Raw genomic sequence first — 19,753 nt, 5'->3', positions numbered from 1 at the left:
ACACTTCCCTTAGGGTTTAGAAGTCTACAATGATGATACCAATCACCATATCACACCACTTGCCTAATAATGTGTAGCCCACTGCAGCTCTCAAAGAAAATTTAGTAGCTACAGGTCAACTCTGTATTAGCATATTGTTTGTGAAATAATTATTCCAACACAGAATAACTATTCCAATACAGTAGTAGCCTACTGTTTTTACAAAATCACAATGGGACTAGTGCTGAATACTCATAGGCAGTTTTTAAAAAAAAACTGTAATGTCTTCTCTTTACCACAAGATGGTACCACAAGGTGGGTGTTGAAAGTTGCATTTGATTTGGCTGAACCACTAGGGACTTCACCTGCTGTGGACACTGTTCAATATTTGTTCTACTGTGACACCACTTGGTTCAGCATTCATCTAATTTACCATTCTGAGATTGTGTAAGAAGTTCTAAGTCTCTCTTTTTTGTTATGCATGCTTTTTTTAACGCATTGTACTTTCTCTACGTAATGCACATTTCTGTGAACAACAAACCATAAAGTAATATCTAAAGAGCTTTGTGAAGTGCATTCTGTATAAAAATTCCTGATCTACTGAGGTGCAGTATATACAAGCAAAATATATTAGGTTGTTGGTTATTATTGTAAATATTCCATAGTAAATGTTCATCATAGGCTACGTTCATGATACTATAACCTATTAGTAACTGAAGACATCTGCATGTAATTAGTATGTACTTTGTTTGGACAAGACATATGACCCCTTATCATAACACTATCCAAATGATAATATTGTGGTTGTGGCGATCCTGTTGCCTCGCAGGATGCTGTCATCGTTGGTTGACACAGTGAGCTCACTACTGACTTGTTGGTATTGTGTCAGTATAGCAGCGTGCGGTGTGTCATTTGTGATTGTGTGCCATGTATTTTCTCTGATAGGGGCATTGACCTTTTGTAGGGTCTTTCTGAGTCTGTTTTGATTTCCTCTGGTGTCATTGCTTTGGGTGTGGTGTGCTGTGCCATGAAGTTGACATTCTTCTGCCACTTTCTCTGCTTGTGTGCTGTCAGCTGTCTTTGCTGGGAGTGGGTGACGGGACATGTGGGTTGTCGGCTACTATTCTGTACTCAACTCTGTAGTTGTATGGATAAAGCCGTTGTCCCCACCTTTCGATCCGAGCAAGTGGCTTTGACCTCAGGTTGTTCCAGATCATCTCCAGTGGTTTGTGATCCTTACCAGAGTGAATGGGTTGCCATATATGTACAGATGGAAGTGTTCACAACTCCATTCAATGGATAGTGTTTGCAAGTAGCATCTCTCCACGTTACTGAGCGTGCCGGCGTATGTTATGGCGCGTCTCTCTCCCCTGTGTTTCCGGTCGGACTGGCACCCAGTCCGACCGGGCTGGTGTTCACAATGAGCTCTGTTTTTTTCTGTGGATCAAAGTATGACATGGTGGTGTTGCTGGTTAAACCTTCATTTAGCTTTTTCAGCGCTATTTCCTGCTCCTCAACCCACTGCCACAGAACTTCCTTCTTTGTGAGCTGCCGTACTGGTGCAGTGATGGTGGCATAATCCTGGATGAAACACCTGAGCAGTAGTTGGCCATGCCGAGAAGACTCTTGATTTCACTTGCATTTTGGAGATTGCTGGCCTGGTGAATAACAGTGACTTTTTTCGGGACAGCTGAGATGCCGCCAGCAGAGAAGATGAACCCAAAGAACTCCAGTCTGGATTTATTGTATTCACACTTCTTGCGGGTTGAGAGTCAGTCCGCTTTCCTCGAGCCTCAGGAACAGTGCTCTCAGGCTGTTACCGTGGTTAGCTTGTGTTGCTCCATACACAAAGAGGTTGGCGCTGAGGTTTTTCACACCTGCAATGCCTTGGAGAGTCTGACAGATAGCATACTGGAATCCCTCTGCAGCAGATGAGATACCAAAGTTCAAACATTTATACCTCCTGAGGCCTAGATAAGTGGTGAATGTGGTGATGTACCTGCTTCTGGGGTGTAGTTCAAGTTGGTGATATCCAGCTTTTAGGTTCAGCTTGGAAAACACTGTGGCTCCGATGAGCTCGTGGATGATGTCATCCATGGTGGGTGTGATGTGATGTTTTACCTGGAAATATTTCAGCTTTTTGATTCCATTGAACAGCTCTGGATGGCTGTCAACAAGTTCATCTGTGACCGTGCGCTTGACAGTTGGGGGAGACACCGAGTTGATTATCTTGATCAGGCCTAGCTCCTCAGCTATTTCTTAACCGGGACTAGACATCACCTTGAATTAAATAGAATGTCCTCTAGCTTTCTACTCACAAGGGAAAATCCTTTCCTTGCCTCGAAGAAAAAGTCAGCCAAACATTCATTTTCTTGCTGTAATCCATCTCGCCATTGTAATATTCCATATGTTCAATATGAATTATAAAGTAATGTTCAGACACAGATTGAGTTGATGGTTGTTTATCTAGTAGCGTTGCATGGCTCACACACACGTTCAGTGATTGACTGACTGTCGTGTCTAAACATTACAGCATAAAACTACAATAGCACAATAGGAAGGACTAATTGCACAAGACATTAAGAACACCATCCTAATATTGAGTTGCATCTGCAGAGTGTGGGTTGGGGAGTGTCTGATTGGCTGAAGACACGAGCTAGGGGGGATTGATATCTCTCACGTGATTGGGAGAGCTAGACTACATGGTGCCAGCCAGATGTAAACAAGCAACACACACACTGGAAATTAGTTCTACAGGGGGATTCTGTGACACTGACCCCTCAACATGGGGGCCCCTCAGGGGTGCGTGCTTAGTCCCTGTACTCCCACACATGACTCCAACACCATCATCAAGTTTGCTGACGACACGACGGCAGTAGGCCTGATCACCGACGGCGATGAGACATCCTACAGGACAACAACCTCTCCCTCAACGTCAGTAAGACCAAGGAGTTGATCGTGGACTACAGGGGAGGGGAGACGATTCCCCCATCCACATCGATGGGGCTGTAATGGAGCCCCAGCTAACAATTTTAAGGAGAGAGAATATTTTTGTAATGTTCCCCTAATGTTTGAGTGTACAGTATTCTGTTAGTTAAGGGAACATTCTATCTATGTTAGCAAAAACCTTCTGAGAACCTTTTTAGCATGTTTTGGGGTTAGAGTTAGGAAAACATTCCCTTAATGTCAAACAGAATAATACCCAGAATGCGGTTACAATTTTCTCAGAATATCGAATATTAATGTTCTAGACACGTTTCATGGGACGTTGCAAGAACATTCATGTGTCCAGTTTTCTGAGGGTTAGGAGAATATTCCATCAAAGTCCCACAAAACATACACAGAACATGGTTGTAATGTTCTCAGAACATAAGATATTAATTTTCAAGACACGTTTCATGTGAACGTTGCAAGAACATTTCTGCGTATCGGTCAGGACTTTGCCTGCCAAAGAAACGTTCTCCCCAAAAAAGTTTGTTTCATTACACATCACGCCTTGTTACTGTTGCCAAGTCAATCAAGGCCCTAATTGGTGAACCACTTATCTAGTCTTAGTTCTCTGTCTGTTGGTAAGGTTAGAGACACTCACACACAGTGCTTTCAACATAAATTGTTTTCAACATACAGCACATATTTCACACAGTTTGACATAGATGATTACATTGTTCGTATTCGTTAATACAATAATTATTATTCAACATGTCCTCACCTGAGATTTAAACTCAACTTCTTGGTTCACAGTAGTCCGACGTTCCTGCAACACCACCATGTCTGTATCATGTAGCGGTTAATCTGAATATTCTTATCATTGACATGATTTAGGGCTAATTATTTCAGCAATTTAAGGGCTTTCAGTATAGTTGTCTAATGTTTGTGGGGCATTTTAACCTATTTTAATGATACTCCTGAATCACTATAATTAATGAAGGCTTTCTGAGTGCACTTTTAAATGAGCTGAGATTTATTTCAAAGTACATTCACCCTATTGTTACACAAGTACCTAGGGAGAAGGGGGTAGGGTTTTTTCTGGACAGGACAGAGCAGGGCCTAATTAGACTGGCCCAACAAGCACATCCTAGAGATGTCCCTTATTGGGACAGTGGTTAGGACATTTGTCATTGGTACTGGTGGCCTGTGTTTGAGACTAGCGCAGTCACCCTACTACCACAGTCTTAGCAAAATATGTTAATTTAATTATTTGGTAACAGTTACAACACACCTATCAGATATAATTAAAATCAGTTTCTCATTGAAAGATGGGAATCTGAAGGATTTTCCCCTGAGCACGAATTATGGCCACATATCCAATACCTACTTAATTATTAATATTATTATTAGTTATTAGTTCTATATAGCTGAGCATCTCAAAGAGAAGTCTATTGTCTTTAAATCTACACCACCGTAGGCCGTCATTGTAAATAAGAATTTGTTCTTAACTGACTTGCCTAGTTAAATTAAGGTTAAATAAAAATAAAAAATAAATAAAATACACCATTTACAGCAAACGTGTCATTAAGAAACTCATTTAAGTTAAATCAAATCGAATTTCATTTGTCACATACATGTGTTTAGCAGATGTTATTGCGGGAGTAGTGAAATGCTTGTGTTTCTAGCTCCAACAGTGCAGTAATATCTAACAAGTAATATCTGACAATACACACAATCTAAAGTAAAGGAATGGAATTAAGTATATATAAATATTTGGACGAGCAATGTCAGAGCGGCATAGACTAAGATACAGTAGAATAGGATAGAATGTAAGATGGCGGCGGAGAAGATGGCAGATGTTTTACGTGCCCCCAGCCGATTGTTTTTTGTTTGTTTGTTTATTTGCATTGTTTGTAACTTCTTTTTTAAACTTCTTTTGTACATAATGTTGCCGCTATCGTCTCTTATGACCGAAAATAACTTCTAGATATCAGGACTGCGATTACCAGTAGAGCAGAATCCTCTTTTTCCTTTCACGACTCTGACGAGCCCGACACGAAGGATGCACTGTTTCCTCGAGAACAGGCCCCGATCCCCGTGATCTGCGTGAAGAAGAGGCGGAGAAAGAGGGGCCGAAGGTCGAGCTGCCTTCTGAGAATTCGTAGGCGATCGAATAAACTCCCACTTCCCTCCATTCTGCTAGAAAACGTGCAATCTTTGGACAATAAAATCGACGAGTTACGCGGAAGATTAAACTACCAACGGGACATTAAAAACTGTAACATCTTATGCTTCACGGAGTCGTGGCTGAACGACGACAACATCAACATACAGCTGGCTGGTTATACGATGTACCGGCAGGATAGAACAGCGGCGTCTGATAAGACAAGGGGCGGCGGTGTATGTATTTTTGTAAACAACAGCTGGTGCACGATCTCTAAGGAAGTCTCGAGCTATTGCTCGCCTGAGGTAGAGTATCTTATGATAAGCTGTAGACCACACTACCTACTGAGAGAGTTTTCATCTGTATTCTTTGTAGCTGTTTGCATACCACCACAGTCAGAGGCTGGCACTAAGACAGCATTGAATGAGCTGTATTCCACCATAAGCAAACAAGAAAACGCTCACCCAGAGGCGGCGCTCCTAGTAGCCGGGGACTTGAATGCAGGGAAGCTTAAATCCGTTTGACCAAATGTTAAATGTGCAACCGGAGGAAGAGGAACTCTGAACCACCTATACTCCACACACAGAGATGCACACAAAGCTCTCCCTCGCCATCCATTTGGCAAATCTGACCATAATTATATCCTCCTGATTCCTGCATACAAGCAAAAATTAAAGCAGGAAGCACCAGTGACTAGATCAGTAAAAAAGTGGTCAGATGAGGCAGATGCTAAGCTACAGGACTATTTTGATAGCACTTACTGGAATATGTCCCGGGATTCCTCCGATGGCATTGAGGAGTTTACCACATCAGTCATTGGCTTCATCAATAAGTGCATAGATGACGTCGTCCCCACAGTGACCGTACGTACAAACCCCAACCAGAAGCCATGGATTACAGGCAGCATCTGGACTGAGCTAAAGGCTAGAGCTGCCGCATTAAAGGAGTGGGACTCTAACCCGGAAGCTTATAAGAAATCCCGTTATGCCCTCTGATGAACCATCGAACAGGCAAAGCGCCAACACAGGACTAGGATCGAATCGTACTACACCGGCTCTGACACTCGTTGGATGTGGCAGGGCTTGCAAACCCTTACAGACTACAAGGGGAAGCACAGCCAAGAGCTGCCCAGTGACATGAGCCTACCAGACGAGCTAAACTACTTATATGCTCGCTTTGAGGCAAATAACACTGAAACATGCATGAAAGCACCAGCTGTTCCGGAAGACTGTGTGATCATGCTCTCTGCAGCCGATGTGAGTAAGACCTTTAAACAGGTCAACATTCACAAGGCCGCAGGGCCAGACGGATTACCAGGACATGTATTGCGAGCATGCGCTGACCAACTGGCAAGTGTCTTCACTGACATTTTCAAACTCTCCCTGTCCGAGTCTGTAATACTAACATGTATTAAGCAGACCACCATAGTCCCTGTGCCCAAGAACACTAAGTTAACCTGCCTAAATGACTACCGACCCATAGCACTCCCGTCTGTAGCATGAAGTGCTTTGAAAGGCTAGTCATGGCTCACACTCCACACTGCCCTTTCCCACCTGGACAAAAGAAACACCTATGTGAGAATGCTATTCATTGACTACAGCTCAGCGTTCAACACCATAGAGCCCTCAAATCAGACCCTGGGACTAAACACCTCCCTCTGCAACTGGATCCTGGACTTCCTGACGGGCCGCCCACAGGTGGTAAGGATAGGTAAAAGACATCCGCCAGACTGGGGAGCGTCGCTTCCCAGTCAGGAGCCTCCAGCGACGCTCCTCAGCCCGGAGCCTCCAGCGACGCTCCCCAGTCAGGAGCCTCCAGCGATGCTCCTCAGCCCGGAGCCTCCAGCGACGCTCCTCAGCCAGGAGCCTCCAGCGACGCCTCTCAGCCCGGGGCCTCCAGCGACGCCTCTCAGCCCGGGGCGTCCAGCGATGCCGTGCAGCCCAGAGTCTGCTGAACGGGAGCTACGGCCAGAGCCACCTCCGTGGTGGGAGGATTGGGAAGGGGGGGTGTAGCACAGGAACCGTCGTTGACGGTGGCCACCCTCCCTTCCCTCCCTTTAGGTTTGGGGTTGTTTTTGTGGGTTTTGTTTTGAGGTGCATTCGTGGTCTGCACCTTTGGGGGGGGGGGGGGGGGGGTACTGTCACGTCCTGACCAGTAAAAGGGGTTATTTGTCATTGTAGTTGGTCAGGGCGTGGCAGGGGGTGTTTGTATTGCGTGTTTTGATGTTTTTGGGTTTTTGTTCTATGCTTTATATTTCTATGTTTATTCTAGTGTTCTAGTTCTATGTTGGTTTGTGGCAATGACCTCCAATTAGAGGAAGCTGGTTGTTGTTGTCTTTAATTGGAGGCCATATCTAGTTGTGTTCGTTTCACTTGTGTTTTGTGGGTGGTTGCTTTCTGTATAGTCTATGTACCTTACAGAACTGTTGTTTGTCGTGTCGTTTATTGTTTTGTTTAAGTGTTCACTCAAAATAAAATAAAAGAAGATGAGCACTATACCCGCTGCGCCTTGGTCTGTCCCTTACGACGCCTGTGACAGGTAGTGTACATTCGCTCTTTTGCAGGTTTTACTAATTTATTCTATCCTAGCCAAATTTCCCCATCTGCCTGCATGCGCCTCCCATATATCAAGATGTTTTGGTGTCACGTCCTGACCAGCAGGTGGAGTAGGTGTATAAGTTTTGGTCAGGGCGTGGCAGAAGGAGTTGTGTTTTCTATGTTCTGTCTAGGTTGGGTGTTTCTATGTAGAGTTAATTGGGGTGGACTTCCAATTGAAGGCAGCTGTGTGGTGTTGCCTTTGATTGGAAGTCCTATATTAGTTGGGTGTGTTTGTCTGTGTTTGTGGGGAATTGTTTGTGAGCACTGCTTGTTGAGCCTGCCACACTGTTGTTAGTCGTGAGTACGGTTTATTGTTTAGTTTTTTTTTTCCTGTGGATGCTGTTCGTTTTTTTCCCATTAAAAGAATGAGTATCCATATACCCGCTGCATTTTGGTCTTCCCTTCAACACCACGACGAATTCCGTGACAGTTTTGGTACATCCCTTGTGAACTACGCTTTTCCACATGCTAACTTTTACTATACCAGAGGTCAGTATAGTCTACCAGTCTAATGGACTATTCTGCCCTGCATCCACCATTCATAGTGACAATAGTAGTAGGTTAATCATTTGTCCAGTTCTGCAATAGGCTAACTAGCAATCATACCAAACATGAAAACATTCAAAGCTGCATAATTTTTTTTATATGAATCAACCAGAACAAATTGGAATAGCTGATAGGCAGCAGAGAGGCCAGGTGCATAGTTGCACATAAAAGAAGTGAAGACATGAGACACACGACTCAAAAATCTCCCCTATTGATCGTGTTTACATACAATACAATGATCCTACCCAGAATAACCTACAACACAACAATACAATGAATAAATGCATTATTGTTTTCAAGTGAGTGCAACATTCTAGCCTACTAGGCTGCGGTGAAAATGTAATTTGAATAACGGCGCAAAAGCCCTGTGATTTGAATGTTTCATTCGATTTTGATTAGTTGTGGGTTTACTCTCAACAGTTTAGAAGGTCTAAAAAGGCAGTCGGGCTGTATTTTTTCTTCTGATACTGAATGCACTGTCTGTTGCAGATTGTCATTCTCCCAAGTTGTCCTATAATAATGTGGCCACATATGCTCCAGGCAGGCCCAGTTATTCAGGAAAGCTTAACACATGCCGAGTTTTCCTTAGCTGGTAATTGCCTACATTTGTCCAATTTTTTAAAATGAAAAGCCAATAACTAAAATTGCAGCAGACCAAATTGTCCAGGAGTGTCACACCCTGACCATAGAGATCCCTTGTTTCTCTATGGTGTAGTAGGTCAGGGCGTGACTAGGGGGCGTTCTAGTTTAACATTTCTATGTTGGTGTTTTGGTATGGTTCCCAATTAGAGGCAGCTGGTAATCGTTGCCTCTAATTGGGGATCATATTTAAGTAGCAATTTTCCCCACCTGTGTTTGTGGGATATTGTTTTGTGTTTGTGCATGTGCACCACGAAGTCACGTTTCGTTGTTTGTTTATTGATATATTTTGTTTTGCGAAGTTTCACTTTGGAATAAAGATGTGGAACTTTACACACGCTGCGCCTTGGTCCCGTTCTTACGACAACCGTGACAAGGAGAGGCTGTCTATCATAACCTACAACCTGAATTTGCGCATCAGCACCATTCTCTCATGCCTTGCGCTCACGTGCGCCTGCTGCTGAGGACAGAGAGAGCAACAGAGGAGCCTTGGCCTAGGAAACTGTTGATTGAGAAGATGGAGGCCTTTTTCATTGAAGTAAAACAAAAGTTAGGAAAAAGAGTATGCCTAAAGTGAAAAGCCTACAGGGGGAATTTAATATAAGTTTTAATATTGTAGTGGACTAAGATGAGAAGAATGCAGGCTACTGTGCTACTCTATTCAGGTAGGATGCAATTTTGGAACTTACATTTATAGTAATTTGTTTTATCATTATTATTATTTTATCATTGTTATTATTGTAAGCCTACTTATTAGTCAAAACCAGGTCTTTAAATATACAAAACCTGTTTTGTTTAATTCTGTTAAGGCATTTCCATTGGCAAAATTAAATTTGATCTGTCTTTTTATTTGTGTGCTACTGTCACATCTGTCGTCAGGAATGGACCAAGGGTTGCGTGTTCAACAACATATTTATTAAAGGACCTTGACCACGGAAAACAAGAAAATACAGCAACACGACAGGAACAGTTTTGCAGGCTAAAAAAACGCAGTGCAAAAACAACTACCCACAAACACAAAGAAAAACACACACCTGTTTATAGGACTCCCAATCAGAGGCAACTAGAAACACCTGCCTCCAATTGAGAGTCCAGCACCCAACCTACACACAACACAAAACCTCTGCCATGTCCTGACCAAAACCAATACAATTACTCCCTCTGCTGGTCAGGACATGACAGCTACTTATTTATATACATATATATAAGTAGGTCTGTTATAAAATAAATAACATTACCCTACTTCTGCCATTTGTTGGGAATGGTAGGCAATTGCTGCAATATAGGCTGTTCTAAACCTTTGAAGTTTTAAACCAGTTCGCCAGTCGTTTTGTTTAATTCTGTTGAGCCATTTTTCTTCGGACAAATTAAGTTCCAAATGAAATGTTGCGTTTGCCGCAATATAATAGTCTGCTCCTATTTTCACTATAAACAACGGCTTGACTTACTTCTGCTATTACCCTAATAAAGTTTAGAAATCTTTGAAGGTTTGGTGTGGCCATTACTAAGCTTTAGCCTACGATATGAAGGTAGTGTGCTTCAACTGACTCAGACAGTAGACAGTATGGTTTACTGACCCCTGACTCCCTTGTCCTGTCTATTGCCTGCCCCTGTTGGATTACTAAACCATTGTTAATTCAACGTTGTCTGCATCAGGGTCTTACTACATACCTGATACTGATTTTAATGTGCAATCCCGGTCACTGTAAAAATTATTTGTGTATAGTATTTTCTTAACTGACAAATAAAATCAATCAATCAAAACAGTGCAGAGGCAAATTTGATGAATGGAAAGAGACATCTGTTACAAAACACCACAAAGTTTCATGACATTCGGAGATGTCACAAACCTCTTCGTCAGAAGATATGTTGAAATCGCTGTCGGACAAAGTGGACCAATATGCAGCGGATCGCGTGCTCATCTTTTATTTTAAATGAGAACACGAGGAAAAAACAAACAAAACTCACGACAGGAACAGTTTAGCAGGCTAAACAAAAGCAGTGCTAACATACAACTACCCACAAGTGACAAACAAAACACACACCTACTTATAGGACTCCCAATCAGAGGCGACTAGAAACACCTGCCTCCAATTGAGAGTCCAGCAACCAAATCTGCACATAGAAAACTTAACCTAGAACCTACTCATACTAAAACATACACCACAAAACCCCGGAACACATAAATAACACACTCCTCTAAGCTATACACACAAAAAAACACCATACAAAACAAACATACCTCTGCCACGCCCTGACCAAATAATACAAATAATCCTCTATACTGGTCAGGACGTGACAGGAGAATGTCAAGCCAAGCCTTCAATACTGGGTAAGCCTACAAGGTAGGGAGGGATGTATTTTCTGTTTGTCGAGATTGACATAGTCTATTTATTGTGGTGTTAAAAACGCAAACCGTGTCAGTATGTTTTGTTTATTAGTTGTGTGGTGCATTGGCACAGATACCTGTTGGTGGAAAACTCATTGCATATATTTTATATCATTATAAATATGGCATTAAAATGTTGAAAATCCCATTTCCCCTTAACTGATCATTGTCTGCAACCGGCTTTGATCAGTGAACTAACGAAACAGGCAAGGAGAGTGAGCTCCTCTGTGGAGCCTTCTCTCCCGTAGCCCTGTGTGGCACCGGCTCTGCCACAAAAGCAAAGTGAATATTCACGTTTATAAACACAGGGTCGCTACAGTTATTGTTATTTCTGGTCGTTAACCTTATCAGTCGATTGTTCAATCACTGACAGTTAGACTTCAGGTGATAGGCTACTTGACAAGGAGAATGTTTGTGGAAACTTGTAAATGGTGTAAACTAGCTGCTGCTGTGTTCCTCGGTGTTGGGCCCAGGCTTAGCTAACGATGTTGTGAAAATCTGTGGTGAAGAGGTCCTCAAGAGCAAAACTCTTTTTGTTTGAGTTTGGTATGCCCATGTTTGTACAATCCCTGATGTTGCTCAATCTAAAAGGATTTTCAAAGGTGAAAAGGCATAGATTATCTGATATCCAAGGGAAAGAAAAGTGCATAAGGAAGGGTATGTTTAGTAATGTTATACGGGCTCTGCATTATTAACTGTGGTTTGTGGTCTATCGACACAGTGGGCACCCCATTCAACCACAAATAGACCTTTGGTAAGATATCAGAAAATACACAATCCCCCACATCACACCCTGGCCTATATTCATATCACGGGGTGAGTCATGCCAGTGTGGGATAAGGACAAGAAATCAACTGTGAAACAATACTATAACCCCAGGATGACTTGGCAGTTTTAGACTACAATCCCCACGTTAACCTTGGGTCAGCACGTGTAGGCTTCAGGCCCACACAAATATGCCTGGGTTATCTGTGAGGTTATCAATGAGACTCTGCTAGCTGTAAACATATGGAAACTACCCATTAACCCATTTCCTCCATTTCATCTTGCCATCTGTTAGTTTAGCAAAAGGCTCCTCAACTATGTTTTCTTTTTGTTCCTTAGTGTGGGACGTTTTGTGCTTTATAAAGAAAAGGCCTGTACATGTTCCTATACCCTTTGAGACGTATGGAGCTACTGTTTCTCAGCTTTACTGTTAAAAATAGAACCAAATGTCGTTAACACCAAGTTTCCTACAACCCGTCATGTTGCAATGACTTTCATCAAAGGCTCATTGTGCATTCATTTTGACATAGTTGTTCTCGCTGTACACTCAACCAAGAGAGCAACATGCAAGAAACGACTTGTCTGGGTCTTTGTTGTGGACACATCAAGGCCATCCCTCCTCATCATAAATCTAGAGGCTAAGAAGCAAGCCTCCTCCATCAAGTCAACCACAGTAAGTATAGACTGTCTGAGAGACACTGTCGGAGAGTCGAGCAGGCTCAAATTACAGGGGAGAGTGTTCATGTGGCGATGTGATATTCAAGGTGTGAGGAGTAAATACACTGTAATCTATACATGACAGTATTACATAAGACTCCTTGCCAGTGTCTCACTGTGTGAATCATGGGGGTTGACCTTGGTGTACCCTGGCGAATTATTACAATTGCTTCCTCAGTCACTGTTTGTTTCTCTGATGGGATATCTCCTGAAATATGTCATGTTGAAGGATTTCTCAGGTCATATCGTTAATGTCTCACAAAATCTGAATAAAACAATAAATGTATCGAAGAGAGTGCTAGCTGTTAATGCATTAAAATGTTTAGCTAGGTCAAATTATTTATGCTTATAAAGACTTTAAAAGCTCTTAGATGTTATGTTCCCTGTTTGGGAGACATTGAGCGGTTCTGGACTGGTACCGACTGACATTTTGGTACAAAGCGCTCTGTGAACATCGTAGGGTCTCGTGTCTTATAGTACAAGAAAGCCCCATCTCGCTGCTCTCCACTCCCACTCTCCCAGCTGCTCTCCACTCCCACTCTCCCAGCTGGGCTGACTTGAAGTGTCAGGTTTCAGACCCCACATTTGCATAGGGAATGACACGTCACATTTTCTGGCTTATCTAGACAAATAAACAATTTCCTGTGTCTGTGAAACTCATGAAACGGATGCAGCAATACTAGTTTCATCTCGCTGTGATATTCTAGAGCTCTCAACATGACAAAATACTAAATCATTTCATAGAATTGAACTAAGACCATGTTCTCTTGGCCACAGACGGCCAGAGATCAAAATGTTGCCCTATCATTCATTGATAAAGCTGAGGACTTTTGTTTTTTTGAGTGTCAGACCACCAATTATTTCCCAGTGATAATGATAATGGTAGTGACAATGATGAATTACAACTGTCCACATGTGGAAAACACTGCACTATAAGTACTTTGAAAGACACAGCACAAGTCACACACGCCTTAACAAGTACAACCATTTTTTTGTTGACATTTGTAATCTTTATCATGTGTGCATAACCTAATCTCATAAAGGCCACATGCAGTTCAAAATGCCGTGTAAAGTTCAAGACAAAATAGGGCTGGATCAGAACTTGAACTGGTATTTGGGCAGAAGCGGCTATAATTCCAAATCAACACACACTTTTATCAGTGGGTATTAAATACAAAACTGTGTCCAATTCCAAGTGTGCTGTCAAAAAGAGAGACCTTTTTCATTTCCACTAAAGAATATGTGGGCGCTATTATGACCATTTCTCATTTTGTTCACATAAAATCATGAATCAAACAACACACAGTATATTATCTGATTAAGGTTGTTGCCTTGATTGACATATGAGTCATACCGCTTTAGTGATGATTTGCCAATACCATTACCCTGACAATGAATTGTCACATATTAGACTGACATCTACAATAATACGCCCATATCCTGTTGCTTCAGGTTAAAGGTGCGTCACTGTCCAACAATGCACCCCAGTGCTTTTAGCCTCTATGACTTTACTAGAGTTCAGGCACACCTAATACGTTTGTTTAGCTGCAAAGCCATTGCAGGCACGCAGTCAGATTTATTAAAAGTAGTCGGAATGCCTTATGATAACAGAGACAATAATCAGATTACTGAGGTCATCCCCCTACTCAAGAGAGCGTGATCTGGAATAAAACCAACCCTCCCTCTCCCCCAAACCCCCCCTCTTTGACCCAGTTCCGGTAAGTTTCTGCCAAACATAGTAAGTTAAGTCAACACCAAAAAAAAAAAAGGACATCCAAGAAGGTAATCGGGGATTGACAGTAAATTGAAATAAACATAGTTTATGTGGAAACGTTGATGGGGTGGGGGCTCGTTAAAACAACTCAATGGCCCTTCTCTTTGATCCTCTGACCACCAGAAGCAAATTACCCTAAAATGGGTCATTCTTAGGTTAGTCAGCATTCAGATCCTTTTATGTCCATCCAGTAATTGTCCAAAAGCGCTCCCAAGAAAATCAGTCGGACTCTAACAAGCAGATATGATCACAGATGATGTCTCTCCCTCGTCCTCCAAACACGAGGGGGGGGGGGGGAAACAAAATGTTAGTGACAAAGCGAAAGGCTTAGATGTGTGTGGGGAAGGCCATGTCATTGGCATACTGCAGGAGTGGAGGTGGATGAGTGTGCCCTTATGCTTTCACTTGGTGTCTGTCCCATTGATGTCTTTGTCAAAGTCTTTCAATCAAAGGAAATATAGACAAAAGCAGTGGATCAGGTGGGAGGACGGCTCTCTGCTCGTGATGAAAAGGGCAGCCGGGGGTCTGGAACAGTGAACGTGCTGTCCACCATACGTTTCCGCAGTAGCTGTTGTGCTGACCTCATGTAGGAAAGATCTGAGGAAAAAAGGAAATTATACAATAAGAGCAACACAGTGAAACAATGGCAGGGTCTTGTGGGACTAAATGTGTACAAGTTTCAACCATGCCACCTGTGAACACTGTGTATCCTCTTCATGGCGTGTGCTTCAGAGTCCTACACCAAACTCAGGGACAACACAGAAACAAAAAGATTGGAAAAAAGGTGGAGACAGGTCTAATTGAATAAATCATCCCTTTTGATCCGACCCAGATGGGCCTGTATTATTTCATCAGCTAAAGAAGTATTCATTCAAAAGAACAGGGCACATTTAGAGACCCATGTGGTTTTATTTATCCAAGAATCTTCTCCGACTGTAATCATTTTATAGAAACGCCAAGATATACAGCTTCTAAACTTTAGTGTCTCTAGTGTTTTCTCAGAAGTAGGATTCTCAGAAGTACGGATTAACTGGAACAATATTACAGAACCTTTGCCCTGTCGTCCTCTCACGCCAACCTTAATGAAAACTATTTATTCGTGGGCTAGTGTTACCAGAGGACAGACTGTTAAAGCTGACTAGTTGGAGGAAAACAGCAAAATAAGGCTAGAGATAGACAGTTTAGAGATGCCACCATTTTTGGCGGCTCATTATGAAGATAAGCACGATGGCAGCATTTCTGAGAATGTGATTCGTCAAGACCCGACATTTAGGGGCTGCGCTCTTCTACTCTTTCATTTAGATCCTCTTTCCTGGAATCACATCTCTGTTGGAACCCCTCAGATATCTGGCATCCTCTCAGATATCTGGCATCCCCTCAGACATCTTCAGTTCCCGGGGTTCAACACCTAATTACAGAATACCTGGCCAGACAAGCTCATGCAATTTAAAAGTAGAACGTTGTCTTCACCTTTGTACTTTGTTGCCCATTAATTCCCTGCGCCAATATAGTGAAGGAACAGATTTTCTCCTGGAAAGTCAATTCTCTTATAACAGGAGGTCTTTCTTCAATAGACTCTCAGTATCTACAATGTTACCCCAACTTCCATTGACCGTCAGTGTAGTTTATCAGTGGCCCACATTGTAGCTCTGACAAGCCCTTCAGATAAGTCATGTCTGGAGAGTGGCATGCTCAATGGCTCCAACTGAGTCTGCAAATACGGGAAACGTGTTTTGTATTCAAATTGTATATTATTCATCCCTTCTCATGTTATTGTATTAAAAACAGCACTAGGAATATTTCGGAAGTGTGAATCTGACAATTCTTCCCCCTTACATTTTTTAATCAGGCCATTTCATACCGTAAAGCAAGTGTCTTGAACTTTATATAACAGTAACAGTGATAACCAAACCCACATGGTACAACATTTAGCCAAAAGTAACAGAGAGACCTGTCTGAGCTCTTCAGGATAGAAGAGTCTGAGGGAATGGAGTGAGATATATGTTTTAATGCTTGAGTAAACCTGATCCGTGTGATGTCATGGTTGGAATGAAACTGGCAGGAAGAAACAACAGTTGAATGTGTCACTGCTGAAACCTGAATATTATTAACCTCTGCTTTGGATAATTAGTCTTCATTTCCTTTAGCACGTGTCATCAGAATTCGACACGTGACTAATATAGTAACTGTAGGCTATCAGAACAATAACATTACATTTACATTTAAGTCATTTAGCAGACGCTCTTATCCAGAGCGACTTACAAATTGGTGCATTCACCTATAATATCCAGACGCCATGTGATTGCCTACAGATGGAAAATCTTAATTTGAGCCGGTTTGCTACAGCAGAAAAATGATCCTGCAGCATTATGTGTATTATTATTGATTAACATTTTTGTAGGGGGTTGATACATTTTTCGTAAGGGGAAATTAAGTCTGAAATGTCAAAGGGGAAATTACAAACTTCAGACACCTTTTGAAATCTCGAATACACTACAAGTTCTCCTGCAACAGGGTGATCAAATTAAGATCCTACATCTGTAGTAGCACACGTATCAACAGTGGTGAAATAAAAAAAATCATGTCTAATATACTGTAGGTGGACTGAACATGGCCCTTGCTCTGTACTTGGCTCTGAGGTGTTATTGAGGCCCCAGGTTGATGTTGTTTGTATTTTTCTTCATCTGCTGACTGAAAAGGAACCCCTGTTATGACATTTCAAAATAATGCATAAGATTGTCCAAAACAGCATGCGATGAGCCTGTGCAAATTCTTAAAAGTCTATATTATATAACACATGGAAAGGATCAGTATCGAGCCTGCAGAGAAAGTTCCCATTCAGATCCAAGACCAACAAGACCGTTCGCACAAGTCCAGTCGAGAAAATCCCAAGCAAACATTTTTTTTGCTAACTCTGCATCAGTATGCATAAATAGTTTTATCTTGTGGACACCATGAACAAAATCTTATTTGTATTGGCTCCAACACTCGCTTGTACATCTCATTATTTCACTTGTGACAATGTCCCCAACAGTGAGTGGAGCGCTTTTGTTTTTCCACGTGTTAAAAAATATCACAGAGGATAGACGAGGACATGGGAAAGATGGGTATGTCTGATTTCCCATCACAATAATGTATGTGGGAAAGTATTCCTGTTTAGGCACTACTTATTACACTATTACCCTGTTGCTAACAAAAAAACACACAAATACAACTAAATTGCACAAATCCTATGTCACACAAATACACAAATAGAATAACACACTTATAAAGAAGAGAACCTGATTATTACACTATTGCACTTCAAACAAGAAACACACAAACTAAATTGCACAACTGCCATCTAAACCCTGACCTTTCTGCCTTTCCTGATGCAAAGTCATCAATTACATCATCATAAGAAATCTGCCCAGCAATTACATGGTTTATACTGATGACAGTGTGACTTCAGAAGTTATGTAGGTGACCCCGGTGTGTAAATGCTATAAGGTCAATGAGTACTTAGCCTACTGTAGGATATAGATTGCATTGCATCCCCTTCCTTAACATCTGATGCAAATCACAGCTTCTGAGAAGGTATGGTAAAGGGTGGAAAAGGATGGGCTATCCTTATCCAGTAATACAAGCTTTATCAGTACTCACCCACTCATTTCCATCCACACCCTGGAGGGATTTCACCCCTGTGTTGTCTCTCCTCTAACCTCTCCACCTGTCCCTTACCAAAACACTGTTAATGGCCAGCACTGGAGCAAAAATGTCAAAACACAAAGGCCTAATCTGTCTCTAAAAGGAATTTAGTATATTTAGAATCTACTCAACATTTCCCTCCCAACAATCACTCAAATGCTTGGCTTATTTATCCCAACAACTACAAGCCTTTAGTTTGTTCAACCCAGAACAAAGAAAAGCTTCATGGTAAGTATCATTAGTGTCTCAACAGACAAAAAGCTAATCCACCCCCTCATCCCTCTGCAGAGAGAGCGAAAGAGAGAGAAAAGTTTAAAGGATAAGTCTTGTATTGTGGCCTAGCTGACTGCAGCAAGTGTATGGGTGTGTCTGAATTCCATCACCTTGTTTCGTTTTCCGATAGAAGAAAAACAGGATAAGACTTGTTTTAATAAGGGGAGACTGGATGGTATCCAAATGTGTCAATAATATTTCTAAGTAATATGATAATCTAATAACATCAGGACAGGAGCAACAAACGACAAGACTGGAAATTCATACATATATTTCTGGAATGTTTTCAAATGTCTCACTTGATCATTGATTAACAATGGTACAGTAGCAGGCTAGAAGTGTAGTAAAATATTTACGGATCCATTGTTTTGTTGAGATGTTATATGTCAGCGGATATCAATACAGTCTGGCTTTAACATTAACCAGCTTTCCATTCAACCTTCTTATGTGAGTAAAGTACATGTTGGATAAAAAATGTCATGACAGGCCTGATGGAAACAGGAAATCTGTCGGTAAACCTTCCAAACGTTGATCAAACAAAATAGGATAGACAAGGTGGGATCTCTTTGTGTCTGTAAAATTAATTATACAATAAATGTCAGTGGAAATGCTTTTATGCGCAAATATTGATATAATAACCATCATATCAAAGTAAACTTGGAGTCACATGATAACATGCTGTGTGGTCCTCCCACTACGACTCGTCGGGAAGGCATGCAGTTTCCCATTGGGCACACACTGCTTGAATCAACATTGTTTCCATGTAATTTCAACGAAAGTACATCGAACCAACGTGGAATAGACATTGGGTTATTAGGCTACAGATGAAATAAATTACGATGAACTTCACAGGGAGGTGAAAGTGCACGGTGATGTTCCTTTCAAGAATGGCTGCCATTTTATGGGCTCCTAACCAATTGTGCTATTTTGGGTGTTTTTTCAAATTGTTTCTAACTTATTTTGTACATAATGTTGATGCTACCGTCTCTTATGACCCAAAAGAGCTTCTGGATATCAGAACAGTGATTACTCATCTCGAACTGGACAAAGATTTGTTCTTTAATGAGTCTGTCAGCGAGTGGGTAACACACCTCTACCATCCGTTCTATTGGTCAACGAGCAATCACTGCAGAATAAACTGGATGAGCTCCGTTCGAGACTATCCTACCAACCGGACATAAAAAAATGGAATATCTTATGTTTCACCGAGTCGTGGCTGAACGACAACACAGATAATATACAGTTGGCTGGGTTTTTCGTGCATTGACAAGACAGAATAGCTACGTCCGGTAAGA

General features: G+C 41.8%; 1 long non-coding RNA gene across 1 annotated transcript; it reads right to left on the bottom strand.

Moving 5' to 3' along the window:
• Positions 1–13,985: 13,985 nt before the first annotated feature.
• Positions 13,986–18,500, bottom strand: LOC115193849 (uncharacterized). The gene is made up of 2 exons (XR_003878245.1): positions 18,141–18,500; positions 13,986–15,095 (listed from the first exon to the last, which is right to left on the bottom strand). It is a non-coding gene; the product is annotated as an uncharacterized LOC115193849 (long non-coding RNA).
• Positions 18,501–19,753: the final 1,253 nt, after the last annotated feature.

Source organism: Salmo trutta, chromosome 5 (assembly GCF_901001165.1).
Source record: "Salmo trutta chromosome 5, fSalTru1.1, whole genome shotgun sequence".
Taxonomy (NCBI): domain Eukaryota; kingdom Metazoa; phylum Chordata; class Actinopteri; order Salmoniformes; family Salmonidae; genus Salmo; species Salmo trutta.
This window is presented reverse-complemented; position numbering and strand designations above follow the sequence as displayed.